At 48.6% G+C, this 15,186-nt stretch overlaps 1 long non-coding RNA gene across 1 annotated transcript; it reads right to left on the bottom strand.

Moving 5' to 3' along the window:
* Nucleotides 1-2,983: 2,983 nt before the first annotated feature.
* Nucleotides 2,984-6,455, bottom strand: LOC118148855 (uncharacterized). The gene is made up of 2 exons (XR_004735879.3): nucleotides 5,913-6,455; nucleotides 2,984-3,903 (listed from the first exon to the last, which is right to left on the bottom strand). It is a non-coding gene; the product is annotated as an uncharacterized LOC118148855 (long non-coding RNA).
* Between the last annotated feature and the right edge of the window lie 8,731 nt (nucleotides 6,456-15,186).

Raw genomic sequence — 15,186 nt, 5'->3', positions numbered from 1 at the left:
AGAGGAATCTGTGATGAATCCCGACATGTTAACTCTCTGCTTTGGGCAGGTTGCCTAACATCTCTGAGACTCAGTCTCCTCATCGGAAAAATTAAGATAAAAGTAGTTCCCACCCGCTAGGGTTGGCGCAGAGGATTCAGTAAGATTACTCCTGCTAAGATCACCGCGCAGATACGGCGAAGCAAGCTCAGATACATGGTGGCGATTATTTTTACACTTATTATTTTCATTAGACTGAGCTTCTCCCAGCAACTCAATACATACTGTCCTGTCCTTCCTTGCCTTTTACTTTTCTTAGTAGCAGACTCGCAGACTCGTGTGACTGGAGATAACTGGGTCCAAATCCATACTTTGTGGGTTAGAAAACAGAGGCCCAGAGAGGGCCAGGAGGTGGCCCAAGGTGCCACAGTGAATTACTGAGAGAAGTAGATCCTTGATTCACAGTCTACCATCTCCTTTCTCATCTTGATAAAAATACAGATCAATCTGGCCTCTAAGAGCAGAGAGCACAGAAAGAAGGTCTGCAGGCAGGGAATGAGGCAGGGAAGAGCAGCACGCAAGGTGGCTGCCGAGTTTAACAGAATCAATCTGCATGTGGACAGGTGTGTGCTGTGTGGCACAGCTCTTGGCAATAGCCATTTGGAGACATCTGTATCTGGAATGACAGATAGTGTCAACCGAGACTCCTCAGCAATGCTGCAGAATCCCCAGAGGCAAATACTATATCAGTGGCTTCCAGGAGGATCTGGGTGGGTGGGCCAAGTCTTAGACAGACGGGGCACTGTGGAGGGACAGCCATACCCAGGGGCTGCCCAGTGCTTGGGTAAAATGCAGAATCCCTTCCACATAATTCCACTCACTTCCTGCTTATTCTGTGCTCATTTAATGACATTCTAAGGGAGTGTCTCCTTCCCAGGGACCTTACCATCAAGAAAGATGGAGCATATATGCTTTCAGTTACTAAGAAGAACTATCAACCCTTGTAATCCACTGCACCTGGAGTGTGTACAGGGTCTCATGGTCTTTCCGGTCACCTCTCTCGGAGATAATGTCCCTGAGCATCCAGGGGGAGAGTTCACCTCTGGCCACAAAGTCCAATAACTGCACCTGGGAGCACAGCAGCCTGATTGAGAGGTCCACCTTGGGCAGCACCTGGGCCCAAGATGATGCCCATTTGTGCCTTCAAAATTGGAGCAGTTCATCCTCTCTCCGCAGCTAATTTTTTCCCCACCTGCACCGCACTCACTGGCCCAGGGGGGCCACTTCAGATTCAACATGACTTGTAATATTGTTTGCCTAACTTGCTGAGTTGGCAACAAAATTTGGGGCCACTTAAGAGTAGTGTGATCTGACAGCAAGTGAGAAAAGTGGATCTTAGGGAATTTAGAAATATCCGGTTTCTCTTCAATACACTCTCCATCCTCGGGAGGGCCAAGGGCCAGGTCGTTTTCTGAGGGATGTGTGGCGTGGTGTTTCTATTTCTGTTCTGTTACAGCACGTTGTTAGGCAAGAGCGAGAGCTCCTCCAGACACACCCAGCAGCGCTGGCAACCGCAGAACATGCTCAGCAGGAAAATTACTCTTTTACTCCATGTTTACTATTTACTGAGATAGAAACTAACATATCATTTAGTTTGTATTTCTTGGAATACTAGGTAAGATTGTTCGGTTTTCGAGGTGTGTGTTTTAAATTATTTGTATCTTTTTCCGATTCTAAAAGAAAGATACTCATTATGGAAAATATACAAGTTAAAATTAAAAATTTTTTTATTTACACAATATTCAACCTCCCAGAGATAATCGTGGTTTAACACTGAGGTTATTTTCTTCCCTGCCCATAATATTTTTTTAAAAGACTTAAGAACAGACATTTTTCAAAAGAAGACATAAAAATGGCCAGCAGGTAAATGGAAAAATGCTCAATATTTCTAATTATTAGGAAAACGCAAATTAAAATCAAGATGAGCTACATCTCACATTTGTCAGAATGACTTTTATCAAAAAGATGAAAGATAATAAATGTCAGCAAGAATGTGTCTAAAAGGGAACGCTTGTGCACTGTTGGTAGAAATATGTATTAATACAACCGTTGTGGACAAAAGTTTAGAGGTGTCTCAAAAACTAAAAACAGAAATACTATGTGATCCATCAATACCATCTCTGAGCGTTTACCCAAAAGATGTGAAATCTGTTTGTTAAAGAGTTGCCTGCACCCCCATGTTCACTGCAGCACTATTCTAATAGCCACGTTTTAGTATCAACCTAAGTGTCCATCGACAGAGGAGTGAAGAAGGAAAATGTGGTGTATTTGCACAGTAGAATACTACTCAGCCTTTAAAAAGAAGGAAACTCTGCTATCTGCACCAACATGGATGGAATTGGAGCACATGATGCTGAGTGAAATCAGACAGGCAAATACTGCCTGTTCTCACTTCTATGTGGAATCTGAAACAATCAAACTCATAGGAGCAGAGAGTGGAATGGCGGTTACAGACGCTTGGGGGTGGGGAGAGAAGAGAAAGCTGACGGTCAGAGGGTACAAAATTTCAGTTAGAAGGAATATGTTGCTTTTTTCATTTTTGGAGTTTTATTACACAGTGTGGTGAATCTAGTTAATATTAGAGTATTGCACACTTCAAAATGCTAAGAGTAAATTTCAAATGGTCTCACCACAAAATATGTTAAGTATTTGAGATGATGAATATGTTAACTAGCTTGATTTAATAATTTCACATCGTATTCATGAATAACGATGCTTTTTACTCCATAATTCTATATAATCATAAATCATCCATTTACAATTTAAAAAGCTGAACAAAACCTAAAGGCACTTGAATTTCATCAATAAGGAAATGGTTCAGTAAACTTCAATTCAGCCATAAAATAAAATATTGTATAATTTAAAAGAATGAGTTCATTCTATAAATATGAGCCTAAAGCTATGTCCATAATATATTCTTAAGTCAAAAAGACAAATTTCAGAGTTAAACATATAACATAAGCACATTTTTATTTTTAAAAGATTTGAGATCAGAACATACACACAGCTTTATATCTTCTTTCTTCAATTAGCATTATAGTATGGTCATTTTCTCATCGGTTATACTCAAACGTGATCTTGAGCGATGGCATAGGACTCAATAATAGACTTTATCCATCCAAGCCCTACTGACAGACATGGGCGCTACTCCCACTTTTTCACTGTGAGGAATGGCACTGTGACGAACATAAGTCTTTGCACATATCTCTGATCGTATGAAAGGGATGAGTAGACTATAGATTTGAGCATTTGTAAGTCTCTTGCTGGCTACAGGAAATTTCCTTTCCAGAGAGATGACACTGTGTTGCTGACTGACTAAGACTCCCAGTCCCTGGCCTTAGCACCGCCTACCTTCCTGATCTTTGAGGTTAGCTTATTGCTATTGGGTAACAAGCCAGCCACTGACCGTAAGAGGCAGAGAGAAAAGACTTCGGTTCTAAAAAGGGTGTGCAAGGCTGAGAGGGAGAAGAAGAGGGATGAGGGGATTTTTTGTTTAAAGGGACCGATAACATCACAAAACAGTTATTTTAAGGAAACTGAGAGACTACTTAGCACCTGAGCTAAGGGGACACAGAAGAGACCATCAGAGCCACACGGCACCAGGCAAGAGCAGGACGTAGATACACTGGCACTGGGGAGAGAGGGGCTTCCTAGCAGCAGAAGAAATGGAGGTGAGCAGAGCAACCAGGAAGCCCTGTGCAGCGTGAATGTTCAAAACGTCCACTTCTGTACAAAACGTGAACAACCTGCTAAAGGCAACAGAGAATCAGTTCCAGGTTTAGCACCGTTGATTGGACTTCCAATGCACCCACCGTCACTTCGGATACTTGCCCATAGCACCTCAGCATACTGTGGAGCTCACACCTGTAAAACAAAAGAAAGAACGAGGCTGGGCGTGGTGGCTCAAGCCTGTAATCCCAGCACTTCGGGAGGCCAAGGCAGTTGGATCACGAGGTCAAAAGATCGAGACCATCCTAGTCAACATGGTGAAACCCCATCTCTACTAAAAATACAAAAAATTAGCTGGGCACGGTGGCGCGTGCCTGTAATCCCAGCTACTCAGGAGGCTGAGGCAGGAGAATTGCCTGAACCCAGGAGGCGGAGGTTGCGGTGAGCCGAGATTGAGCCATTGCACTCCAGCCTGGGTAACAAGAGCAAAACTCCGTCTCAAAAATAAATAAATAAATAAAAGAAAGAACGAAATCAAGCATTAGCAACTTTATTTAAATAAATACTCTCTGGGTTGCATTTCACAAATTATTTATACTTTGTGTGGAAGTGAAATTTATTAAAAGTTCAAACCGTAGTGACTCTGTGGACAACCTATATCCAGGAAGTCCGTGAGTTCCAGCTCTAAGAACTCCTTGGCATGTCGAGGTGCCCCCGCTTTGGGGAGGAGGACGCCCAGCTGCCAGACTGGGAAGCCTCATACTAAAAGGCTTATTTACACTTCCAGCTCTGCTACACGAGTCTCCCTTTGAAAGCACATTATTAGGTCAGACACGGTGGCTCATGCCTGTCATCCCAGCACTTTGGGAGACTGAGGCGGGTGGATCATGAGGTCAAGAGTTCGAGACCATACTGGCCAACATGGTGAAACCCCGTCTCTACTAAAAATACAATAATTAGCTGGGCATGGTGGTGAGGGCCTGTAATTGCAGCTACTCAGTAAACTGGAGGTAAGAAAATCACTTGAACCCAGGAGGCAGAGGTTGCAGTGAGCAGAAGTTGTGCCACTGCACTCCAGCCTGGGCAACAGAGTGAGATTCTGTCAAAAAAAAAAAGAACATTATTTCACTGAGGAAATAGAACCAGAAAAGAAGTTCCACAGCCTCCCCAACCACACCTTCCCATCCCCCTGCAGCTGTGCCACACCTTCCCACCCCTGCAGCTGTGCCACACCTTTCCATCCCTGCAGCTGTGCCACACCTTCCCATCCCTGCAGCTGTGCCACACCTTCCCATTCCCCTGCAGCTGTGCCACACCTTCCCATCCCCCTGCAGCTGTGCCACACCTTCCCATCCCTGCAGCTGTGCCACACCTTCCCACCCCCTGTAGCTGTGCCACACCTCTCCACCCCCTGCAGCTGTGCCACACCTCCCCACCCCTGCAGCTGTGCCACACCTTCCCACCCCTGCAGCTGTGCCACACCTTCCCACCCCTGCAGCTGTGCCACACCTTCCTACCCCCTGCAGCTGTGCCACACCTTCCCATCCCTGCAGCTGTGCCACACCTTCCCACCCCTGCAGCTGTGCCACACCTCTCCACCCCCTGCAGCTGTGCCACACCTCCCCACCCCTGCAGCTGTGCCACACCTTCCCACCCCTGCAGCTGTGCCACACCTTCCCACCCCTGCAGCTGTGCCACACCTTCCCACCCCTGCAGCTGTGCCACACCTTCCTACCCCCTGCAGCTGTGCCACACCTTCCCATCCCTGCAGCTGTGCCACACCTTCCCACCCCTGCAGCTGTGCCACACCTCCTACCCCCTGCAGCTGTGCCACACCTTCCCATTCCTGCAGCTTGCCACACCTTCCCACCCCTGCAGCTGTGCCACACCTCCCCACCCCTGTAGCTGTGCCACACCTTTCCCACCCCCTGCAGCTGTGCCATACCTACCCATCACCCTGCAGCTGTGCCACACCTTCCCATTCCCCTGCAGCTGTGCCAGGGCACCCTGCTGGCCCTCCTTGCATCATGGAAGAATCGTGCCTGTGCTTATCTAAAGTCAAACCTGCCACCTGCACGCTACATTCCAGCCCCTCCTACCTTCCTCCCCCGCCCCCCCCCCGCATTTGTCCCCTCTCTCCTGCCTTATCGATCTCTCCTCCCCGCTGGGTAATTTTCACTTGGCGTGCAAGCCGGCCAGAATACCTCCATTTCTAGGAGCCTCCTCTGTCCTCATCTCCCCCAGCTCCTGTCCGTGCAGAGGCAATCTGGAGTTCTCCCCAGGTCCCTGTCTCCCATTCTGGAACTTTCTTCTCACCGCTCCCCAGACACACCCTTGTCCAAGTCACCAGTGTTCTCTACGTTGCCAGATCTGACGATCCGTAATCACGCCTCCCCTTACTCGACCCACGAGCAGAATTAGGCGAAGCCGATCGCTCCTTCCTTCTTGAAGCACCTTTTCTTGTCAGCGTTGCAGACGCCACTCTCACGGTTCTCCAACCCCCTCACTGCGAGCTCCTCTGCAGTCTTCTTTCCTGGTTCCTTCCTGCCTCCCTAACCTCTATGCCTCACAGGCTTCAGCCTCAGTCTCCAGACTTATCCTCTCCTCTTCCCTTCCAGCTTCCCTCTTTTCCTCCCTTCCCCTCCCCTCCCTTCTCTTCTGTCCTCTCTCCTTCCTCCTCTGGAAATCTCAGCCAGTCGAAAAACCATCTCTAACACTGACAAGGTCCAGGCCTTTTTCTCCAGCTCAGACTTCTCTGAAGTCCAGTTGGGTATATTTAATTCCCTAACAGCTTCCCTGGGATGTATAATCAGCATCTCCTGGCACTCATCGCAAACCACGCTCCCCTGCAGTCTGTGCTGTCTCAGTAATGACAGCTTCATTCTTCCAGGTGCTCTGCTCAAAAACCTCGGAGTCATCCTAGATGCTCCACTTTCCCTAGCACTGCATGTGCGGCAAAACCCACAGAGGTTTCTTTTTTTAAATGGCTCTACCATGTGGAATGCAGATTCCTCCTCCATTCTCACAAGAGAATCAATCAGTTTCAGTCTTCATCTGTGGCTTTACTGAGCGTTTTCATCTTTTCCTACGTATTCATTGGCATTTTAGTGGAATATTGAAAAGGACTGCCCAGAGGCTGTTACCAGATGCCATTGAAACCTGTAAGTCAACAAAATGACTTTTAGCTACAACAGATTTATCACAGCCATGAATATAAACTGATCAGAGGCAGCAGACCACACTGCGTTAATTCATCAGTCCTCCGAGTACGGCAGATAGACGTAAGCTGGAGAAAACAGTAAGCAATCCGTGTCCACGCCAACTCTTTGGAGTACTGATCGCACTCCGTTTGGCTACTTCCTAAGGGCAAGCAGGTATTTTACCTGTGGTGGCATGAACCGCTAAGACCGTGCCAAACCTTACACCACGAAGCATTTTTTTTTAAATGCTCAGTCTAAGGATGGGATAATTGCAGCAATTAAGAGCTGAGAGTATCTCTGAAATCTCCTGTCCCTTTACTGGCAAAACAGAATTGAAAATACCTTGTGTAAACCCTAAATACAGTGTCAGAGCAAACTCGAGAGAAGTAAGGAGCCCAGGTTATCACCCTTCAGCCCGGTCTAAGGGAACACCTGCCCCAGACTACCCTCTTCCTCCAAGTATTACAGGTGCCATCATGGAGGCCAGACTCCCCGACCTCTGTCTTCAGCGAGAGCAGCAGGGCCCTGAGGCCATTTTGCCACTCTCTTGCCTACAGGGATCTGCCGTGGCCCCTCCTCAGACCCTGTCTCTGATGCTGATGAGCCTGCACTTGAAGGTTAGACGTCTGCACTCAGAGTGTTTGTCTTTGGAAATTACTTAACTACCTTGGGCCTTATAGCTTACTCAGAAAAGTGGGGTGGTAATATTTATTTTCAGGATTAATTCTAGTGTCTAGGAACTTTCCCATGGACTCCTAACTTCTCTTCCCTCTTCAGGAGTAGAATGAGATGAAGATTTGCAGCCTGAGACCTCATGCACACAGGGGTCTCCAGGAGTGCCTAAGCTGCATACACAGATTTGAACCTATCTTGGGGCTGAAGTAGGACCTAAAGTTACACGTGCTTTTTCATAAACACAGTTTTGCACTGAAGCAGAATATGAAGGACACAGAGTTGAGGAGGCAAGAGGTGTCGTTCTGCTCTGTGATGAACCTGAGTGAGCCCTTGGAAATATATGGCTTTGGGGTTCATGGCATGTGCTGGGTAAACTTGGCTGCTGAACGTTTTCAGATGGCGCAAAATGTTACTAAAGTACTAAAGGCTTGTTGGGGTGAAATTAATGCAGCCAGAAAAACGGTGGTTAAGTTTTCACTGATAAAATCTTGACATTTGTCTGAGTAAGAGATAGCTTGAAGCTGTGGGAGTAGCTGTAGTTAGCAGTGCATTGACACTTGTGGGCTATGTTTAAGCATGTCTAAAAAATGCACTTCTCCTGTACTTATGACTCATCTTTATAGGATAAATCTTTTTCGTGAATTAAATTTATCTCTTAAATCTAAAACCACAATGTGCTATTTTTTCCTAATAAAAGAATAGTTTCTTAGATCATTTATTTGTGCTGCTATAACAGAATACCACAGACTAGGATGTTTATAAACAAAAAAAATTTATTTCTCACAGTTCTGGAGGCTGAGAATTCCAAGATCAAGGCACCAGCATTTGGTCTGATGAGGCTCTTCTTACCATGTCCTCACACGGCAGACGGCAGAAAGTCAAGCCAAGCTAGCCAAACGCTGAATGAAGCCTCATAAGAGATAATCCCATTTACAAGGGAGGCACCTCATGGCCCAGTTACCTCTTAAAGACCCCCACCTCTTACTACTGTCACATTGACAACACCTGGATTTCGGAGAGGACATATTCAAACCCCAGCAATGGCAGAGCAAACAGGCCTAAGGCGCCCGGGTGCCAGGTGATGGTGTTATGGGGCTGCAGCCACTTTGGACTGCCCGCTGGGGACTTCCCAGCACAAGAGTCACAAAGCCTCCCACCTGTTCATACCACCTTCTATTGGGTTTTCTGCTCCTTTCAGCCCCCTGCAGTAAGCCGGTGACTACCCTTCTTTGAGCCTCTGCTTGGCACGCTGGTGTTCACCAGACGTCTCCCCATTGTACCTCAGCCATCGAGCCGCATAGGTGGTCCAGCCCCTGCTGCTGCCTGCCTTGGCCCTCGGGTCCAGCTACTGTGCTCACTTCCCCATGCCACACCGCAGGCCAGAGTCACTCTGCTGACCCATGCCACACCACATCGTGGGCCTCAGAAACACGGGTTATGGCTATCCACCCAGACCTGTTTTCTCTCTGGGGTCTGCTCCCTCCTAGGACCATGCTCAGGGAGCAGGGCACAGGCCCCGTTGCCACTGGATCCTGCAGATAATCATGGGTGCTGCGGCATCTGCAGGGCTCTGCCCCAGAGGCAGAGAAGGGCCTTGCTCTCTGTGGCTCACCTGAGCTGTGTATTTGTAGCTGCCCTGCCAGACCCTGCCTCCTCCTGCCCAGGAAATCTGTTTATGGTCCAGAAGGAGAGGAAAGGGGACAGCTTCCTCTTTACCACTGCCTAAGGAATTTAGACCTTTAAAAAGTAGAATCGGGAAAAAATAGGTTAAAATTCTCCATGGCTTGTTCTGTTCCACAGGGCATAGTACAGACTAGGTGTCAGATAAAAGTGAATGAATTTGAAAAGAAGGAATAAAAGAGAGGGCCAGTGTGCCACAGGGCATGGCAGAGTCCTGGACATCGGAGGTCAGAGAGGAAGTATCATGTGGAAGAACAGATAGTGCAGGTGCTGTGGCTGGAGCCTTAGGGACCAGGCAAGACTGGAAGAATCCCACAGACGCGTGCTGCTAACTGGGGACAGCGCGAGGGAGAAGCCATCACAGAGGCACGGGAAGCGCAGGCAAAAGTAGCCCCAAGTCCTCTCCATCCTCCACTTCACACAGTCAACCCTCAGAGTCACCCTGTCCCTGTGTCCTTCAGCCAGACCCTCTGTCAATAGCCTCCCCTGCCCTCACTCTGCACACCACTAACTCCACTGCCAGCACCACGGCCAGTCTCCCCGGCACTGCCTGGTGACCGCCTGCTTACCTGAGTCTCAGCATGAAAGGAAATGGGATCACCTTTGCTGGAGCCCCCTTCTGTCTTTGTCACCTCCTCAAAAGACTGCCAGAACTGGCTGCGGGGGGCTTCACTCCTCCATCACCATTGTGACCCATCACTCCTCCTGTGCTGGGGGCTGGCCAGCAGTCCATGGGGTGGAAGAGTCCCTAGGTCTGTGTGTGTGCACAGACACACATATGTACACATGCACATGCACACATGCTTCCTAGGAGCAAGAGAAGGGCTGCGTTTCATGGAGGGTGTGGCAGTCAGGTTTAATGACATGGAAATGTTCAGAATAAGAAGGGCTGGGTGCGGTGGCTCACACCTGTAATCCCAGCACTTTGGGAGGCCGAGGCAGGCAGGTCACCTGAGGTTGGGAGTTCGAGACCAGCCTGACCAACATAGAGAAATCCCATTTCTACTGAAAACACAAAATTAGCAGATGAGATGGCGGATGCCTATAATCCCAGTTACTTGGGAGGCTGAGGCAAGAGAATCACCTGAATCTGGAGGCAGAGGTTGCAGTGAGCTGAGATCACACCACTGCACTCAAGCCCAGGCAACAAGAGTAAAACTCCATCTCAAAAAAAAAAAAAAAAAAAAAGAAAGAAAGAAAAAGAAAAAAAGGCCTGTGAGAACCCAGGAAGCTATGGGGAGAAGCCCCAAGTTACTGGGTGGTTGAGACCAGGCTAAGAAGGTTGGTGGCTGCTTGAAAGAGCAGTGATCCTGGGGACTTGGAAAGGTCCTGCTGACACATAGGCAAAGTCCCCAGCTCTCAGACGGACGCTTCTCCAAACAGCCCTCACACAGCCAGACAAGCCGAATGCCCTCCTGGCCCATGGCCACCTGCAGGACCATTAGCAAGGGAGCCTGACATCCACAGAGATGCCCCTCTCTCTGGTCTCCTTATCTCTCCTCGTCCCAGAGCATCACTGTCCCCATCTCCACTCATCACTTTGTGTCCTTGCTCCTGTGATTTCCCTCTCTTCCAGGTTTCTCCTCCTCAGTTAGAAGGAAGAGCAGGGCTGTTATACGCAGAGGCAGACCCAGCTTCAATCTCAGTCCAGCACTTCCCAGCCCTCCTGAATCCAGACAGCTGTTCCCAGGTCAGCAGAATGTAGTCTTCTTGTGGGTAACTGCCATGTGGTTAAGAAAGCCACTTCTGTGCAAAGGTATGTGGGACCAGCAATGTGAAAAGTGTGGAGAAAAAGAAGCAGGAGGTATCTGGCCCCACACCTGCCCCAGATATTTTCAGACCCTCTGAGAACTCCCTGGATCTGCGTGGGAGCCAGCAAGGCTGTGGCAGTTTTGGGGTCTCAGGAGCTCTGCAGTCATTGGAGTGTACCACAGACAGTGCTGCTGGGGAGCCAGGAGGAGATGTGATCGCAGGCTGGAGACGCCTGGTGCCTGGCAGATGTGTAGGATGCCATTGGAAGGCATGGACTTGTTCCTGAGCACCTGGGAGCTGCCCCTCCAGAAAGGCATCAGGAGATGCTATCCTTCCTCAGGGGAGACTGGAGACCCCAGATGATCGTTGGGCCCCATTAGTATCTTGGGGCATTTGAGCCACAATAGCCAAGGGACGGTGCATTTATTTCTAAACTTGTCTCGGCTTCTCCATGTGAAAAATGGTAATAAGAGCAGCATGGGGCTGAAGCAGGTGGGTTCCCAGCCCCGCCATGTATGTGCTGACTACACGATTGAGGCAATTCATTCAATGTCTCTGTGCCTTCATTTTCCCATCTGTGAAATAAACAACACCCCAGTGTTGGGGTTTCTGCTGTTACGGCTTCTGCAGGAAGCAGATGCTAAGATGGGAAGGAATTGGACCTGTGAGAGATGTGTTGGGGAGAACACCTGTGAGGGAAAAGGGGTGGCTGGGAGAGGCCGAGGAGCCTTCAGATCATGACACAGGTCTGTCCCTCGTGTTGAAGAGATGGCAGGAAGGTTTTGGCAAGTCCACTGGGATGTCATGGGGCCCAGGTGATGTCTCCCAGGAATGGACCGGCCAAACTGAGTCTCTCGAGGGGGAGTAACTTCAATGGTCAAGTTCTCTCCCATAGCGAGAGCTCTGAGGGCACCTTCTCACACCTGCCATGGGGCTGTCGCAGAATTTAAGGACGTACCTAATTCTGATGAAGTGCTGAGAATAGAGCTAGTCTTATTCACGTTGAGCCCCCATTATATTCCTCCTATCATCCAGCCCTCTGGAACCTTCTCTCTGCTCCCCACTCCCCGCTACGCCTCCCTCCTTCAATAAGCCTCCTGTTTTTATTCTTTTTCCCCCTTGTCTTCTTCCTGTTTTCTTTCTTTTTAGGTCTCCTCTCAGATCTGCCCTCCAGCCACAGTCCCTGCCAGGAAGACGGAAGGGCCCCAGAGGAGGAGGCCAGGGGAGAAATGACACTGGGCAGGGGGAGTGCATGATGGGTGGAGTGGGCCACAAGCCGTGCATGAGGGAAGGCCCAAGACCGATGCCTCCATGTGCCTCTGCCCTCCCATGCTGAACCTTCAGGCAGTGTGGGCCAAGCAGAAGTCCCCCTCAGAGTCACGGCCATGCCCTCTACTTAGGGGACCTGTGCCTGAGCCTCCGCCCTGGTTGGCTTCCCACAGGAGGCTAGGTCGCCCTTGCCAGTCGGCATCCAGCCTTCACCTGTCAGCTCCTAAAACGCCGAGGAGAGAGCAGCGCTGGGAGCTTCCAACATTCTTTCTCCTGCCTGGCACGCCAAAGATCTATTTTAATTCTCTCTGCCAGCTAGTCACTCGCGTAGTGGAATGACATTAATCTCCCTTGTCAGGGGGAAGCTGAGGAAGCTGAGACTTCTCCTTTGAGGTTTGAGTTGCAAAACTCTTCCTCAATCTTCAGCTTTATAAATCCTGTTTTTACTTTCACAGCCATGTGTGAAATCCAAATAGCACCTTTCTAAAAATGAATCACAGAAGCCATGACTTAACCTGAAATTGAGTTTCCAAGGCTCTAGGAGGAGAGGTCTAACAGGTCTAGGAGATGCCAGCGGGGGCCTCGCTACCCTGGATGGGACACGAGAGGAGCCGTGCACCCTGAAGGATGAGATAACGCCTCGTACTTTTACCTTGTATTTCTGATTTAAGGACCATGGCCCAGGGTGAGACAGTCTAGGAACTTACGCATGCCCAAAAGGGTGGCATTGTCTGGGCAAGTGTCGGCATCCAGCACAAACCGACACAGAAAGGAACTACCGTCTATGTGTGTCTGCTGCACACAGGCATTGTGCTGAAGCAGCCTGGGCACCGTTGTCCTCAGTCCTCTATTGCCCTTTGTGACAGGTCTCCAACCACGGGGCAGGCCTGAAAGTCTGAAAATTAGTCACAGCACCATTCAGGTCACACCATTGTGGTGTTATCGTTATCTGCAAGAGACCAAGAAAGAGGTTTTAGGGTATTTTTAGGGTAGGACTTCAGGTTGACCAAGCGCATGATCTTTCCTGAGTTCATTCCTGCAGTGTCTCCGTGACTGGCTCCTGCCCCAGGCCTCCTGGCAGACAGCCGTCTGGCTGAGCCGCTGTGGTATCCACTCTGGGTGCTGTCTTCCTGCTCTCAGGGGAGGAGGGCGGCAGTTCCTAACCAAGGTGTGAGTGAGCTGCAGACGTTTACCAGGAGGAATTTCAGGCACATATACTCAAAGAAAAGGGCTGGTCTTTTTGGAACTTGCTAGCTCACCCACCTGTCGCTCAGAACTAAATCTGATGAAACTTTATTTCATGCCTTATAAAGGATCTCTCATTTTGTGAACTGGGATTGATTCCTTCAAAAGCTGCCCTTACAGACACCGCATCTGGAATGGCCTAATCATAAGGGTGACCACTCTGGGTAAGATATGTCCTTGCTCTGCTTGGGTCATTAAAAGTCAACGTGTCCACGGACCAGCCTCTCCTCAATGCCCAGCCACCAGCCAGTGACCTTTACCATAATTCTTATCCTTAAAAGCCACATCTGATGGCACGGCCATGATGGCTGACTTGGGTGCATGATGAATCCAGACAGAAATGTAATAGTAGACCCAAGGTACCAGACTGCAATTCTGGAAGGTCAGCCTGCATCCACCTGAAGGAGCCTGTGGTATAGTGGTAATAAGTGGGAGCTCCCAAGGACACTGCCTGATGCAAATCTCAGTCATTCCTCCCACCCGCTGTGAGGCATTGGACAAGCTCTTCACACATCTCGGACTCAGTCCTTCCTCTGTAGAATGAAAGTGATAAAAATGGCTGACTTCGGGGGCCGCAGTGGCTCCGGCCAGATGTCCTGGCGCTTGAGGAGGCGAGGCCATGAGTTCAAGGCCAACCTGAGCAACGTTACAAGCTCTCATTGATTAACAACAACAACAAAAATAGCTCACTTCACAGTGTGAGAATTAAATGAATTAGTATTTGAGAAGTTCTTCGACCTGGACCTGGCACATGGCACACAGTCCATGAACCCTGTTTGTGGCAGTGATGATGGTGATCATTATTACACTTGTCCTAGCAGTAGAAAGTGGCCCAGGCCGGGATTTGAACTCGGTACTATGTTACTACCCAGCCACACTCTTTCCAAGAAGCTGTTTTTAATGTGGAAATGTCCATTCCTTAAGATTCAAAACTAAAAATTAAGAACTGAAAGGTAGAGAAGTCATCTTCCCCGGGTACTACCAGGTGTTTTTACATCACGGCAGCCTTCCCTTCCAGCCTGCTGGGTGTCGCCAATGCCTCACCCAGGCTGAAAGCACCCAGCTCTCTTCCTCTCAAACAAGAACTGTTGTTCTATCTATGGGAGTAGAGGGAGACTTTCAGATTTGGAAAAAATTAAACAAACCACTTTAAACAGCCTGAAAACTGACTGCCAGAATATTTAACTAAATACTTAAATCCAGAAAATTTCTTTCACCATTTTCTGCAACTTTTTGTTTAAAAAAGTGTCAAAGCTAAGAAGTTAAACGAGCACTACAACAAACACCAAAACCTTTATCTGGATTTGCCGGCTTTAACATTCTGCCACCTGTGTTTGATCTCCCTTTGTGTGAGAAGGAAAGAGAAAGAAAGACTAAGAAAAAGAGACAGAAAGAGATTTTTCTGTGACTAAACTATTAGAGATTAAGTGACAGATACGTTACTCCTAATTACGTTAGCATGTGTCCTAACAACAAGGACTCCTGCCCCATAACCACAATATTATTATCATAACCAGGAAACGTAACAGTGATTCAGTGATGTCACTTAATGTACATTCCAATTGTACCCCAATTTTTTCTTTTTTTTTTTTTTTGGGGGGGCGGGGAGGAAGGCAGGAAGGAAGGGAAGAAGGACGGTAGGGAGGAAGGAAGGGAT

This window comes from Callithrix jacchus, chromosome 17 (genome assembly GCF_049354715.1).
Source record: "Callithrix jacchus isolate 240 chromosome 17, calJac240_pri, whole genome shotgun sequence".
Lineage (NCBI taxonomy): Eukaryota > Metazoa > Chordata > Mammalia > Primates > Cebidae > Callithrix > Callithrix jacchus.
Note: the sequence above shows the minus strand (reverse complement) of the source record. Positions and strands in the feature narration are given on the sequence as shown.